At 38.6% G+C, this 16,480-nt stretch overlaps 1 protein-coding gene across 16 annotated transcripts in view; it reads left to right on the top strand.

Annotated features, from left to right (window-relative positions):
• foxp1b (forkhead box P1b) overlaps nt 1-16,480 on the top strand; it is a 478,263-nt gene that overhangs the window by 150,630 nt on the left and 311,153 nt on the right. Inside the window, exon 1 of one of the 16 annotated variants that reach the window (XM_072582562.1) lies at nt 15,071-15,091. The exons of the other annotated variants lie outside the window; for them this stretch is intronic. The gene's annotated coding sequence lies outside the window, so the exon portion shown is untranslated. Of the gene's footprint in view, nt 1-15,070; nt 15,092-16,480 lie in introns of those variants that run through there. 16 annotated transcript variants of the gene reach the window in all.

Here is a 16,480-nt window from a genome sequence, read left to right as displayed (position 1 = left end):
GGAAGGTAGCTTTCCACATCACCATAACTTTATCTTTATTCAGATACTGCCAGTGCAATGGAAGTAGTTTCCCATGGGATGTTTGTGCAACCTATCCTGAAGGCAGCTGACATTCCCGCACAGATCAAATTAAAGTATTATTTCAAACACAGCTAGTTCTTTCATTTTCATAACATTGATGCTAAGAAATTTGTACTTTCATTTGTAGAAGGTCTGGCGTCAGCACACTCTTCTACTCACCCAAAGAAAACAATCACAAATGAGTACTGTAGAGGCAAAATTTAAGTCAAGTGTGATTACCATGTCAAACCACTTGTATTATTAAATATTGTAATATAAAATTTTCAGTCCATTAGCTATTCTAGCAAATCTGGAGCAAAGTAATTCTGGTAGTATTTTTTGTTTAACCAGGTTTCAACCTCCTATCATGGTATTAAAAATTTCCAATGGAAAAGGTGACATTTCTGGCATCACTCCATCCTAATCTTGCCTTTGTGATGGATCTGGTTGAGTTTTAGTTTTCTCTCAGACTCTCAGCTATGCCTTCTATAGCAGTAAGAATGTATGGATTCAAGAGTGCACCCACCGTACACATGTATGCTGCTCCAACCAGACCATATTCAAATAGAAATCAATTTCATTTAAGAAAATTGAATTCAGTTTAACCCTTATAGGAAATAAGCAGCAACACTGAAAATTTGAATCTTCTAGCTGACAAGCATGTTATCTCTGTGGCAGGTTCCTGCTCTAAAATCCTGTTGAGTCCATGTCCTGGTAGAACTTGGCATTAATATTTAAAATGTCTTCTCCCTGGGAAGGGTCATGGCATGGCCAGATGGACATGGCAACAGTGCAGTTGGAATTTCTCACCTCATTTCTTTCTAAAAAAACAAAATTAATCTAATGGTAATGGGTATTTTGAAATTGTAACTTTCAAAACAACTTGAGTCACTCTTGAAACAGAGCGAGCTTGCCAGGTTTGCTTGATAGTGTTAATGTGTCTCAATCAGAAAACTGTGAGAGACTGAGGCACTTTAAAGCTGGCATTCCAGCTCAAAACTGGGGGAATGCTTCATTATTTAATATCTGATTATCTGATATTTTCAAATAAAATCTTAGAGCAGTGTTCTACTTCAATATTCAGATGAATGTTAAACCTTCTACCCTGTTGATATTCCCCTCCTAAGTAGCATCAAAACAGATTAAAGTCGATTGTTTTGTTGTTGACACAACCTTTCAGTGCACAAAGTGACTAGTTTGTCTTTTGGCATTACAACAGTTATTGTACCTCAAAGAATAGTTGTGTGAAAAGTCCTTTAAGATGACTCTGAGATTTGGTATGGTGCTAAATAAATGAACATTCTAAAGAATTCTATAGGGTTAACTGTTGGATTGCAGAAAGAATGATCCTTGCATCCAGTTTTCTTTGGCAATAAAGCCACAAGTATCCAAAAAAAGGGCAACAGTTGTTGTGTTTTCATTTTTCTACTTATTCTGTATCCAAATTGTTATGATGAAGAGATAAATTCTTACTTACCCATATGCAAATCATATGTGTAGTTTAAGGCAGATCCAGCAATGGTGAACTATAATCTGTATAGTTAGGAACAATTTGTGATTCTGTCAGCTCGAGGCCTGGGCATTGTGGCACTGTCTCATTGTGGAATTTTTGGTATTGCTGCCAAATGAGAAATCCTAAAATGTCAGGAAATTTTGCCCTGTTTAGAATGGTAACTTAATCAACCTCAATTCATTGGAATGAAATAGTTTTGGAAACATTGGCAAGGTTAGCCTACATTTTCCAAACTGTAAAAGATTGTTTCCAAAACTTGTTAACTTAAATTTGGATTGAAAGTGAATGCACTCTATTGTGGCTATGGAGACCAGATGTTTACTTTAAATCTGCAAGAAAAGAAATGAATGTTACACCCAACTAAAACATCCATGCTTGCTTTTCTATATCAAATTTTGCTGTGTTGAATTCTGGAACAGCAATTATTGTTGACCGCATTCTAGTCAACTGTCAAGCTTGTAACTTTTGGATAAGTTGCACTTCACAAAATTGAACAGAACAGCTGCAGCAGAGCCTTACAAATCATAATGTCATAATGAGTTGCTGTAAAATTGTACATGCTTGGAATCCATTGTTCTGCATGTGAAAAAAAAGTGTTGAAATGCAATTATTCACAGGATAATTAAACATCTATTTGAGTAATTTCAGAATGGAAATGCGTAGATTTAAACCTCTTGTGTTTTAGTGCAGGTAAAATGAAATCGTAGTTCTGAAAGTGTAAATGTAGTGCTAAAATGGAGTTTGACTTCCATTCAACCCTGTTAAAAGCAGTGCTAATAGCCTTCAGAATCTAATTCCATTTTAATAAGAAAATATCAAAGAGTTTGTATTGGGTAGCAGTAGGGAAGATTAATACAATGTATGGCGCTACTGTAACAAAAACAAAATATTGCACATGTTGGAACTCTGACATAATAGCCTTTTTATTTTCATCATGGTGACAATTTGTGACTTGGATCTGGACTTTTACCATGGCGTAGGAAGCCTGAGTTGGCAAGTCTCCTGACATGGCAGAGCCATATCCAGGGAATAAACCCCACAAGTGCAGGTTTTGTTCAAGAATAAGTGAGTGTGGGAGGTTGGAGGGGCAGCAATGCTGGGTTAGGACTACAGAAAGTGAGTGAGTGAGCTGGCTCTCAATGACAGTTTGGAAGTGGCCATGGAGGAGATGGAGTGCTGAGTCAAGCTGCTTTGAGTCAAGTTTGGTTTCCTGAGACTTTAGCCCAGTTTCATAAAAATGGATTTGGCCCTTTATATTTCATTACCCCTTGACACTGTCGTAGTAACTTACCCATTATCCATTATGGCCAGTTCATAGAAACTACATGGAGATGCAAATCAGTTAAACTTCTGACAATACAGGAGAGCTCACAATCTTAGAGACATGATACTGGAAATCATGAAATTCAGACATCTTAAATCCCCTTATAATCATTTCGAATACAAACAAGCAAACATATTTTACTTGAGTAACCACATCTAAGATATATAATCCTTTAATACCCTCTTAAAGCTGGCAGTCAAAATGTGAACTCAGCCCTCAGCTGAAATATGTTGTGTTTTGGGCTTGTTGAAATCAATCAAGCATTCATAGTGTGTTCAGCGATTAATAACTGCCTTTGGGAATATCAACAATTAAATCTATTTAAACTACGGGAATATTTTCCTTACTTTTTCTAAAAGTGCACTAAATGTTCATCAACATTTTCAGCTTGACTTAATCATTAGTTCTTGATTGGGATTTCCATATGGATATGTGTACTGGTGCGTGAAAGGGTATTTTAAATCATGGCTTAATAGAAATGCTGCTCTTGGGGGTTCTTCCCATTATAAAAGTAATAACATTGTTAGTGTTGTACTTGTCCAACATTGCCAAAAATGACATTAATATTGATGCTCCATTTTTTTTCTCTGAACCTGGGGTACCTGTGAGATAGAATTCTGCTTTTACACATTTGTTTCTTTCGATTTCTATATCCTAATGGCTCAACTGTAAAATCACTGTAAAATATGTACGTAAAGACATATTATTCACATTTTTTGTGCAATTCTGTCTAATATTACATGTTTAAATAGCATTGTCTGGCTGTAATGTCCCTTGTTCCCTCATCAGATGAACTGCATGAGTATTTTGTACTGTTCTTCATTACAGCGATACGACTAATGCTCCAGAAATAGTTATAAAATTACAACTAGCAGGTAGGAGCACTGAACAAATAGTTGGAACTTTGTGCTGGGAAGTCCCTTGTTCAAAATAGACTGCACCCTAGGGTCTGAAAAAAAGTGGCAAGTAAAAAACTTACGGAGCAATTTCACTCCAGAACCCAGATGGCCTCCTACATCAAAGACTGCAATTTCCCCTCCCACATGGTCAACAATGCCCTCCCACTTATATATATAATATGTACAATCTCCCTCACTTATCGCACCTCCATCCCTGAGCCCCACCCCTCCAACTGCAACAAGGATAGAACCCCACTGGTCCTCACCTTCCACCCCACTGATCTCCAGATACAACACATCATCCCCTGTCATTTCCGCCACCTACAGTCAGATCCCACCAGCAGAGATCTATTTCCTTTCCCAACCCTATCAGCATTCCACAGAGACCATTCCCTCCGCAATTCCCTCGTTAGGTCTACAACAATCCACCCTCCGCTCCTGGCACCTTCCTTTGTCACTGCAAGAGGTGTAAAGCTTATGCCCACACTTTCCCCGTCACCTCCATCCAAGGCCCCAAAGGTTCATTAATACCTTATCTACTGTGTCCGTTGCTCTTGATGTGGTCTCATCTACACTGGGGAGACAGGATATCAACTTGTGGGCATTTCAGAGAATATCTCTGGAACACACATACCAAACAACCCCACCACCCTGTGGCTGACCACTTCAACCTCCCCTCCCATACCACCATGGACATTCAAGTCCTGGGCCTCCTCCACTGCTAAACCCAGCCATCCAATACCTGGAGAAAGAAAGCCTCATCTTCCGCCTTGGGATCCTCCAACCACATGGCATCAACATTGATTTCACCAGTTTCCTCATCTCCCTTCCTCCCACCTTATCCCAGATCCAACCCTCCCACTGGGCACTGCCATCTTGAGCTGTCCCACCTGTCCATCTTCCTTCCCACCTATCCACTGCACCCTCCGCTCTGACCTATTACCATCACCCCCATCTGCATCTACCTTTCCACAGCCACACCCTCCCCTCCTATTTTATTCTCAACACACACACACACACACTCTGTCTCTCTCTCTCTCTCTCCTGATGAAGGGCTTATGCCCAAAACATGGATTCTCCTGCTCCTCGAATGCTGCCTGACTTGCTGTGCTTTTCCAGTGCCACACTTTACGACCAAGAAATGTTATATGTTGGTTCTAATTATCCACAATTCACAAGATTTAGGAAAAGTTTTATTCGATTGGAAAATAGAAAATGTGACTTCTTTAATCAAAATGGAATACATAACACAGGAAACTGCAGGCTACTTAAAATAAGGAAGATGTTAAAAACTTCTATTAAAGACATTATAGTCAGGTACTTAGAAAACATCAAGGTAATTAAGCAAACTCACCATGGTTTACTGAAAGGGAAATCAAGTTTAACCAATTTATTGGAATTCTTTGAAGAAGTAATGTGCTGTGGATAAGGGGGAAACTGGTTGATCTACTATGTTTAGAATTTGTGAAGGCATTTGACAAGATATCACTTATAATGAAGATCAATGATATATTACCATTATTTTTAAACTTAAGTTCTGAAACTGAGAGACCCATTAATAGCTTTAAGTTTAATTTATATTTTTATATTGTTTATTAAGAAGGGAAATATATGGATTTAGTTTAATTTTAGATATTCTTCTGAATGGTATTGGGATGTAATAAGTTTCCATAGCAGTTTAATGGGGTCTTGCTTCCTTGTGGTTGAGTTTGAGGTGAATAGTTCAGTGCATTAGAAGCAAGAGAAGACCAGGAAAAATAGCTTTCACTTAGCAACAATGTATCCTATGACACAGGGAATAAGATTAATCAGTTCAGAAGGCAAGGTAGCGTGTGCAGATTCAGTCAGAGCCAAAAGGCACTGCAGTTTAGTAGTCTCCAAAATGTTTGGGCTGTGGATGAAGTCCTGAATAGCTTAGAAAAAACTGCTGGAAACTGAGGCTATGCAAAACCAGTAAATCTGTTCTACAAGTTTTAAGAAGTCAGTAAGAAGAAAGCTGCAGAAGTGAATGAGAAGCATGCCAACTGAACAAGTAAGTCTAAAGGTTCACTGATGTTTGAATATATATAAGATTGTTGTTGAGGGCAAAAGATTTGAACCTGTAATTTCTGATATTTAAAATAATCCCAATTCAACTAGTTCTTGTATATTGTAATATACTTCATTTTTTATTTTGTTTATAATAAACGTTTAATGCTCTTTCATTAAAAAAAAAGTAGCCTGTATGTATGTGTTCTGTAATTGACCTTCTTGGTCAACAAATAGCAAAAATAAAACTTATGGTCAATCAAGACAGGTTTCAGTCTCTGATCTGATTTTTCCAATATTGCCATCAGCTGGAATCACATATCAAATGTCCATGCAGAAAATGAAAGCTTACGATGTAGTGGGTAACATATTGGCACAGAGAGAAGATTGGCTAGCCAGCAGAAAACAGAGTAGGAGTACATGGATTTTTTTCCAGATATAACAAGTAGTGTGACACAGGGATCAGTGGAGGGATCTTAATATTTTGCAATTTTATATAAATGATTTGGGATGAAGGGACTGAAGGTCTGGTTGCTAAGTTTGCTGATGATACCAAGATAGGTAGACCAGAAAGTTGTTAAGAGGATATAGGGGACTGCAAAGTGATATAATCAGGTTAAGTGATTGGGCAAAGGTCTGACAAGTAGAGTGTAACGTGGGAAAATGGGAAATTGTCCACATTGGTTGACAGAATAATGAAGAAACGTATTGTCTAAATGGTGAGAAACTGCCAAGATCTGAGATGCAGAAGGGTTGCAGGTGTCTGAGTGCAAAAAAAGTTTATATTTATGGAGGTACAGCAAGTATTTAGGAAGCAGATATATTGTCATGATCCATTGTGAGGTAATTGGATACAAAACTATGGGGATTATGTTTCACTTGTACAGTTCATTAGCAAGACCACATCTAAAATACTGGGGGTGTTGGTAAGACCATATATGGAGTACTGTGGTCAATGGTGAGCCCTCATCTGGAGTAGCCTATACAACATCATTCTTCACATTTAGAGAATATTGTAAATGCATTAGGAACAGTTCAGAGGCTTACAAGACCCATAGTTGGAATGGTCTGGTTGCCATATGAAGAAGAATTGGACATGCTGAGTTGTACCTGCTAAAGTGTAAGAGGTAACTTAATTGAGATCCTGACAGGGTTGATATGGGAAAAAAAATGTTTCCTCTTGTCGGAATATCTAGAACAAGGGGCCACTGTTTAAAGGTAAGAGGTCACTCATTTAAGACAGAGATGAGAAACTTTATTCAGAATTGGCTGAGTCTTGCTCTGAACTCACACATATGGAGCCCAGTTACAAGTGGAGTTCTGCAGGGATCAGTTCTGGGTCCTCTGCTGTTTGTAATTTTTATTAATGACTTGGAAGAGGGAGTCGAAGGGTGGGTCACTAAATTTGCAGACGATATGAAGATTGGTGGAGTTGTGGATAGTGAGGAGGACTGTTGTCGGCTGCAAAGGGACTTAGATATGATGCAGAGCTGGGCTGAGGAGTGGCAGATGGAGTTCAACCCTGTCAAGTGTGAGGTTGTCCATTTTGGAAGGACAAATAAGAATGCGGAATACAGGGTTAACGGTAGGGTTCTTAGTAAGGTGGAGGAGCAGAGGGATCTTGGGGTCTATGTTCATAGATCTTTGAAAGTTGCCACTCAGGTGGATAGAGCTTGTAAGAAGGCCTATGGTGTATTCGCGTTCATTAGCAGAGGGATTGAATTCAAGAGTCATGAGGTGATGTTGCAGCTGCATAGGACCTTGGTAAGGCCACATTTGGAGTACTGTGTGCAGTTCTGGTCGCCTCATTTTAGGAAAGATGTGGAAGCTTTGGAGAGGATGCAGAGGAGATTTACCAGGATGTTGCCTGGAATGGAGAATAGGTCGTAAGAGGATAGGTTGAGAGTGCTAGGCCTTTTCTCATTGGAATGGTGAAGGATGAGGGGTGACTTGATAGAGGTTTAAAAGATGATCAGGGGAATAGATAGAGTAGACAGTCAGAGACTTTTTTCCCCGGGTACAACAGAGTGTTACAAGGGGACATAAATTTGAGGTGAAGGGTGGAAGGTATAGGGGGGATGTCAGGGGTGGGTTCTTTACCCAGAGAGTGGTGGGGGCATGGAATGCACTGCCTGTGGGAGTGGCAGAGTCAGAATCATTGGTGACCTTTAAGCGACAATTGGATAGGTACGTGGATAGGTGCTTAAGCTAGGACAAATGTTCGGCACAACATTGTGGGCTGAAGGGCCTGTTCTGTGCTGTATTGTTCTATATCCTCACAGAACACATATCAACTTCATTAAAATAATCTACAAAATAGCCTGTATCTACGGACTGGGTTCTCACTATTGCAAAGAACTGCGTCAAGGTTTTATCTCTTTCCCTCTCATGAACTACCTTGGCTCAGCTTGACTCACTGAGCCTGGTTGATTGAGCTCAGGAACACAGTCCAGTTGGTGGCGCTGCTACAAGGCGTTTCAAGAGGGCGAGGTGAGAGTTACTGTTCTTGACTTCCAGGCAGCATTTGACTGAATGAGGCATCAACAAGCCCGAGCAAAATTGAAGTCACTGGACTCAGAAGGAATAGTCTCCACTGGTTGGAGTCACAGGTTGCGCATAGGAAGGTACTTAAGTCTGTTGGAAGTCAATCATCTCAGTCCCAGGACATTGCTGCAGGTGTTTCTCAAGGTAATCATTGAGACCTAGTCATCTTCAGTTGCACCATCTATGACCGTCCACCCAGCTTGATGTCAGAAATGGATACTTGCTGATAATTGCACAATGCTCAATACCATTAATGGCTCCTCGGATACTGCAATAGTCTGTCTTGGGATGCAGCAGAGCCTGAACAATATTCCGGATTTGGCTGATAAGCAATCATGAAGATTGTAACCATTTCCCTTTGATATTCAATGGCATTTACCATCACTAAATCCCCCATCATTAACGTGCTGGGGTTTCCCATTTAACCAGAACCTGCACTTGACCAGTCATATAACTAGGTAAAAACAATGACTGCAGATGCTGGAAACCAGATTCTGGATTAGTGGTGCTGGAAGAGCACAGCAGTTCAGGCAGCATCCAAGTAGCGTCGAAGCTACTTGGATGCTGCCTGAACTGCTGTGCTCTTCCAGCACCACTAATCCAGTCATATAACTGTTGATACTGCAAGGATAGGACAGAGGCTGAGAATTCTATTGCAATTAATTCATCACCTGATTCCCTAAACCTATCCATCATTGGCAAGGCTCAAGTTAGGAGATTGGCAGGACACTGTCCAATTGCCTGGATGAGTAACTGGATGAGTGTACAACAACACTCAAGGGGTGTGGCCGACATGGTCCAGGACAAGGCAATCTGTTTAATTGGCACCTCATCTACTTTTTAAAGATTGATTTCCTACAACCAAAGCACAGTGGCTGTAGTGGGTATCATTTGCAAGTTTGACTGAAGCAACTCAATATAGCTTCTTTAACAACATCTTTGAAAAGAGCCATCCCCAATACAGCAGATACATGGCGATATCACTAAAAGCAAGTTTCCCTCAAGAACACCTGCTGACAGGACTATACCTCATGGGCTGTAGCAACTCAAGAAGGTTGCTCACCACCACCCTCTTCAGGGCATTTAGAGGTGGCCTACAAATGTTGGCCCAGCCAGTAACAACCATATCCTGTGAACAAAGAAAAAAAACTGCACTGACCATGACACACTATTTTGGATTGCATGATTGATTCAGACATGATAAAGTAAGTTTCCCTTGCTATGCACCTTGGGATTTCTCAACACATGGCTGTTGTTTGAAAAATTATTTGTAAGCTTGCTAAAATACGTTGTGGAAATGCCACTGTCCGGAGTCTTCTCAAGATTCTTAATGTATTTACAGAAATTTGTTCTGTATCAAAACTGCAAGAATGTTAAATATGGATTTTGGACCTTTCTTCATAACATGATTATCTTCTGTCACAAATGCTAGTTCATGCTAGTGTACATTAATATTAAGCTTAGTCTTGTAGTTTGTTGGGGTCATTAAGCCGAATTTTAGATTAAGTGCTTGTTATTTACATTAAACGTAGTTTAAATACTCTTAAAAGGTTTAATCATACATTGAATCTTTAAAATGTTTGCTATCAATCTGTAAACTAGGATTAAATATGGAGCTTTTCCATTGTTATTGTCACTTACAGTCAGCGCTAAACTGAATTCTGTGTGCCACTTTTGGTAAATGCCAGGCTATTTTAGAGAATATCCAAAGCGTTATCCTGGTAACCTCCTGATGAATGTGCATAAATTGGCCATCATATTCACTACATTGTAACATGAGAACACTTCAAAAATATTGCATTGTCTGCGAAGAACTTTGGTACATCCAGTGGTCATGAAAGTTGCAATGTAAATGGAAGCCTTTTTGTTTCAATGGTAAGCTAGACAGTGAGATACTGTTCTCGCAGAGCTAATGACTGAGAAGCACAACTTGTTTAGCATTTTTCGGATATTTGAGTTACCTGATGCTGTTGTAGCATCTATGCATAAATAACAATAAGTGACATCAGCCAAGCCATTATTTTGACAGAATTTTTTTCCCATATAAAAGAAGATAGGCAGGCGTTACCTCAGATGTATTATAGCACTGACAACTAGGTGTAATGAATACTATGTAATTGGCGGCACAAGTGCGGAATAGCCATATGTAATTACAAACTATGTACCTCTTTGCAGTGAGGTGGTTGATTTTTATAGTTGACATGTGCCCATAGTTTACCAGTTATTCTTCATGTAACCCAATGTAGCAAACCCCATGATAAAATAACGTTCTGACTCCATTCCTGAAAGTAACAAATATCAGTTAATCGGAAATTGTATACTAGAGTCACTTTGTTATTATTCTGTCCACCAGGTTCTTATTCAGTTGGCACGGTGGCACAGTGGTTAGCACTGCTGCCTCACAGCACCAGAGACCCGGGTTCAATTCCCACCTCAGGTGACTGACTGTGTGGAGTTTGCACGTTCTCCCCGTGTCTGCGTGGGTTTCCTCCGGGTGCTCCGGTTTCCTCCCACAGTCCAAAGATGTGCAGATCAGGTGAATTGGCCATGCTAAATTGCCCGTAGTGTTAGATAAGGGGTAGATGTAGAGGGGTATGGGTGGGTTGCGCTTCGGCGGGGCGGTGTGGACTTGTTGGGCCGAAGGGCCTATTTCCACACTGTAAGTAATCTAATCTAGCAGGAAAGAGTATAGCTCAGTATCTTAGGTACCCCACAAATATATCCTTGATTTTTGATGCCAAGACGTGAACATCCTTAAGTTCTTAACTGGTTGGCTTTTTGAGCTCCAATCAAATGTAAAAGTTTAATTATGGTTCAACTTGTGTAGCTTTACTCTTTTAATCCATTAATAGTTATAAGCTTGCAGATCCATTGCTATTTAAATTGGATTTATTTAACACAGTGTGCAATGGGTTACAGTTTTACATGTAAACAGAAGGAAGGAATAAAGGAATAAATATGCATGATTGAAAATATTAAAGTAAGATAGACTCGTGTGGTTATTCCTTAATGAAGTTTCAAGAAAATTTTTCTCCTCAATATCATTATAATTGTTTTTAACCTAGTATTCAGTAGAATCATTCTTGATTGTACATGATTGCAACAAAAAGGAAGGAAAATGCATTTTATAATTTGTATGGTTTAAATATCTTTATTTAAGTAATGGGCTTTCAGAATGTTAATTGTCTGCTAATAGCCATATTATTTGCATAAACTGAATGAAACAAAGCTGTGTGTGCTCAGATCTTTTCATTGTTGCCAGACCTCTTCAATTCTTGGCAAAACCACTTGCATGTAAAGTGATTAGGTAATGGGGCAACATCTGAACAGCAGCCTTCTACTTCCGGTGCCTATTATGTGAATTTTATTGATTGACATAAGAACCCTCTAAGGCATCATACACCTGAACAGTATTCATGATTCTCCATACAGACCTTTATTAGCTCTGGTTTAATTGATGGGAGGTAGAGAGATAAAAAAAATTAAGATTCCCTGTACATTAAGCATTGTAATTGCCTATTACTGATGTATGACAATCCTGCAATTAAAGTATCTTAGGTACACACAGCAATGCAAAATAGATAGTGTACAAGCTTGCCTTACAGTATTTCTTCAGCATTACAAATGGAGATAGAAATTTTCAAACTGCATTTTGTCCTAGAACTTGATTTTTAAAAAGGTCTATTTTGGTTCACAGATTCTTGAGACAGTTATTGATAAAATACTTGTATTTTTGTCAACCTTTTGTAGCCTTTTCCTGTAAACTGCTGCACATTATCTTTCAGTAAGTCATCCTGCAGTAATGATGTCACAAATGAGCGCAATACTTGTCTGTGACAGAACACATCATTGACCACTGCAGTGCGACACTAGAATGCTTGTGAAAATGGCAAGAAATGCCTGAAGCTCTCTCAAAAATCATAAACATTTTTGCTGTAGAACTCTATATTCCTTTATTTATGTTATAATCTGAATCATATATGGTTGTAGGACAAGCTAAAGTTAGTAACCTAATCGCAGAGTTCATGTGACCTCTATCTCTTTACTGTCATGGTTCATAATATCACCTGAACCCCTTGATTAGGTTATAGTCTTGTGGTGCACTGTGAGGTATCCATTATTCTTGAGCCTCACTGTTTATCAGATTTTGTGCTGTTTCATAGTTGAAAGATTGAAACTCGTCAAGGTCTCACCATCTTTCATTGTTGAACTGCTTCAGTGGTTGACAGGATTCTGTCATTGACTCTCACTGACACTTCACCAGCAACAGTCAAAGTTTTAATGCCAACGTTTGGATTGTGTGACATAGACATGTTTGAAGAGCTTTGAAATTAGACTTCAGTAGAACACGTATCTAACCAACAATAACATTTCAGCATTGGCTGTAATATGTAATTGATGGGATCAGCACTGTATCAAGGAAAAAATAGCTGCTTTTGTTCAGAATGTCTGTTTGCTTACTTTATTTGCATTTAAAAGAAGCATTTGCTGTAAAACAATTGTGGTAAAGTAATGGTTTACTGCCATTTAGTTACAGAGATATAAAGGTAACATTGTATTGCTTGGTATGCATTTAACAAACAGAACCTTTTCAACAAATATTTATTTTAGTAACACTTAGAAAATTGTATTGTTAACTTTTTTTTGAAGTATGTTGCCAAAGTTATTTGCTTTTGTACAGAAAAAGAAGAAGTAATTAAAGGCATTTTCACAATAGATTCTATTAATCTGGTAGCTGGCAACCTATAAACCAAATTTTCTCCTGTGGAATCAGTTGATTTTCTTTTACTTGAGTACGCTGAACTATTACTTATTTAAGCAATGTTCTTAGATGATAGCCCAACTAATATTAAAAGCAGTGGAGCACATACAAGCATTATTATATTTATTGGCCCTTGTACAGAAATACAGTTTCTGATGTGAAATGTAGTTTATGGATGTAGGGTTATGTGTGAATGAGAGATTATGCTGTATGCCATATCTCTGCAATCCTGCAAGTTCTGGCATTATTCTGACTCAGGTTAAAAAGTTAATTATGTTGCTTCATTGATTTCTACTGCTTCTGGAACCCCTCTTTCTCTCCATTTCTAACCCTTATGGTATGTATCTATCTCTGAACCCGTTCGTTGAAATATGGGTGTTCAGGACTCATTCATAATTCCAACAGAAGTTCCCATTGTGGTTTGTACTGTCCTTTGTGGGTTGAATAAGGGATAGCTGCCATAGATTAAAGCCTCGAGGGACCAAATCTGGCTTCTTTCTATCTTTGTACAGTTTAAATTACTACTAAGTAGCAGTTGCTCGGATGTGGCTGTTATGGCAAGAATTTCAGTCAAAACATTACTTACATTTGTTACAAAAGTTTTAAGACAAAGAAAATGTCACGCAGTTTCAATGGACTCTCACCATCTATGGTAAGTGGTTAGGTTCTCTTAAAGATCTGTGTGTATATTTCTCTAAAATTGCCTGAACTTTGTAACTTAGTTTATTTACTGTAATTATAAAGTGCACTCAATGCATAGTAGAAATGTGTTTGACATCATTCTGTAGCCTATGGCTCAATTAATTTATCAAATTCTAATTTGTTCCATTCTTAATTTTTTTTCTTTCAACAACAATACTTTAAGGATTCATCATACACAAGTAACTTGTGGCATTTTGGTTTTGAGTGGGAGGGGGCTGTTTTGCTGGCTAGGTAGGAGTAAAACTGGTTGTCTGTGTGACATTTGTTGCAGCTGCCCACCATTGAAAGCACACTCTTTAAAACACTCAAAAGATTACATATGGCAGAATCAAATCTGCTAAAATGACCCCATCTGTAGTCTGAGCCCTTGCACTGAGGACTGTTTGACTATTTGAGATGACTCTAGGATTTCATCATCTGTTGGACAGCAGTGGAGTGCATGAAATAAGTCAGCAACTCTCAATCCATCTGTTGTTATTATTTTCCACTGATAATTGGCTTCAACAATGGAATGCCTGTATCCCTTCCCTTTGAAATACTACACTCTGTTTATTTTTGAGAGGTCCCACTCTCTCCCTGCTTCTAGCAAGTAGAGCTTGCATGGAAATGACATCTTTGACTCCTTACATCAGTATGTATCAGTCAGTAGCCAAAGCTATGCAGCCGATTTTCTTCAGGGCTGTGTTTCTGTTCTGTTTGTTTCGATCCAGGCTTTTCAGACTGGCTGATTCAGACTGCCTGGATATTCTGGCTGGAATGTAGCATTCACATGTCTCTGGTCGTTGAGTTGCCACTCAGAAAACATTTTTTATGCATTGATGAAATTTAAAGGATGCATAAAAATTAAACTGGGGCATTGGGAGTGGGATCAAAGAGTGACTGGATTGTCAGAGAGAGAACAGTAAGTTACTGGTCAGGCAAAGAGCTTAGTTTACATTTAGGATAATCACAAACATTTCAGTGACTTTTCACCTCAAAAGTAGGACAGGTAGATAGTTCAGCCAGCAGCTGACTTGTACCAGTTGCTCATTTGCTGACTGTTTGTGTTTATGCAAAGGGGCCTCTTCCTGAATATTTAATGTAGAGCAAAGCAGTGGCTTTTGTTGTGTTTAGATCACATACCTTCAGTCCTTCATTATACTGCAGTGTGTTGGAGTTGATGTTGAATATTGAAGTAGTTAGTTTTAAAAAAAAACTCAGCGTCACAGCCCCTGGAGATTACAGTACGATCAAAAGGTTTTTCGCGTCATAGTTAATGGGTAAGCGCTGTTGCAGTTATATTTTCAGTACGTTTTTTGTTGTTTGGATAAAAGTGTGAAAAGATATTCATCAGCTTTATACTGCTAACAGATTGAAGTTTCTGAAGCGTACTTGAGTAGTTCTGTGTAGCTTATAGTCTCAGGAATGGACAGTGTGTACTTGTGTGCAGGTGGTTTCGAGGAATGCTTAAAAGCATATGTCCAAGTGTTTGTAGCCATTTAACATAAATGGGTAAACCAAACTGGTTCATTATTTTTCCATTGCTAAGTCCTGCTTCTGTAGTATCATTCATGATAAAGCTGCCTTTGTGCACTCTCCTTGAAAAGGATAATACACAGCAGTCTGAGGCAGTTAGAACCACCAGTTAATATTGTTTTCTGACTATGTTTCTTCAGTGGAATGACTACTGTAACATGAAGATTTTCTTACGTGGAAATGGAATCTGCTCTTCATTGATATTAATAGCACACTAGAGATGTTAGTCTGTGATGCAGTGAGTAGCAGGACCACAGTTTGGAAACCTGATATTATAGAACAGAACTGACAGAGCTGCTGCCTTGTTGTTGGGGAGACAGTCATCCATAAAAATAGTCTTTGCATAATGGCACTGTAGGTTATCCGTTTTGCATAGGGCATTTTGTGCAGTCTAGATCTGTTCTTTTCTGGGAGTGAACTCAGCTGTTACTTCGCTCATTTTGTATCTGCAGTTTCGATGGAAGATAATTTTTTTCATTGTCTAATTCTGAAAATGTCCTATAACATGAAATGAACCAAATTATTTTCAGTCTATGGATTCAATAATAGTACTATATTCTGTCAATTGACAGAGATTGCTCATATCAAAGTACTTAATGGCTTTATGATAATTATTTGCATCACTTTCATATTTCACACTCATACTAGTTGGGGGCTTGTTTTTGTTAACCATTGCATTGCACAATGTATCACATAGAAATGGGGCCGCTTTAAAATCCTTGCAGATGTAAATGTTTAAATGCCCAACAGCAAAGGTCAACAAAAGACACACCCAGCAGCTATATTCCAGTGGAATTAAGAAACAGACCAGTTTTTCAACCTTGTGTTCAAAACCATTCTGTATTGCACTGCTTGTGTTTCTGCTAGTGTTTCCAAAGTGTATTTATAGCTGAAAAACTCATCAATTTTGTAAATCAGCTAATCTGAACAAATTGAATGTAGTATGAAAACAGGGGAATGCTCTACAAATACCAAGGTTAATTAATAATCCCCAGGCACATATCTTCATAAATGATACAACTGCTGCTTGACTATTTGAGAAGAAAAAAAGGTCTGCATTTTTTACTTTGTAATCATTGGAATCGGATAATTAAAGTAGTTCCAGAGTTCAGTACTCACCAGAATTTGCGCAA

Source organism: Chiloscyllium punctatum, chromosome 12, assembly GCF_047496795.1.
Source record: "Chiloscyllium punctatum isolate Juve2018m chromosome 12, sChiPun1.3, whole genome shotgun sequence".
Lineage (NCBI taxonomy): Eukaryota > Metazoa > Chordata > Chondrichthyes > Orectolobiformes > Hemiscylliidae > Chiloscyllium > Chiloscyllium punctatum.
This window is presented reverse-complemented; position numbering and strand designations above follow the sequence as displayed.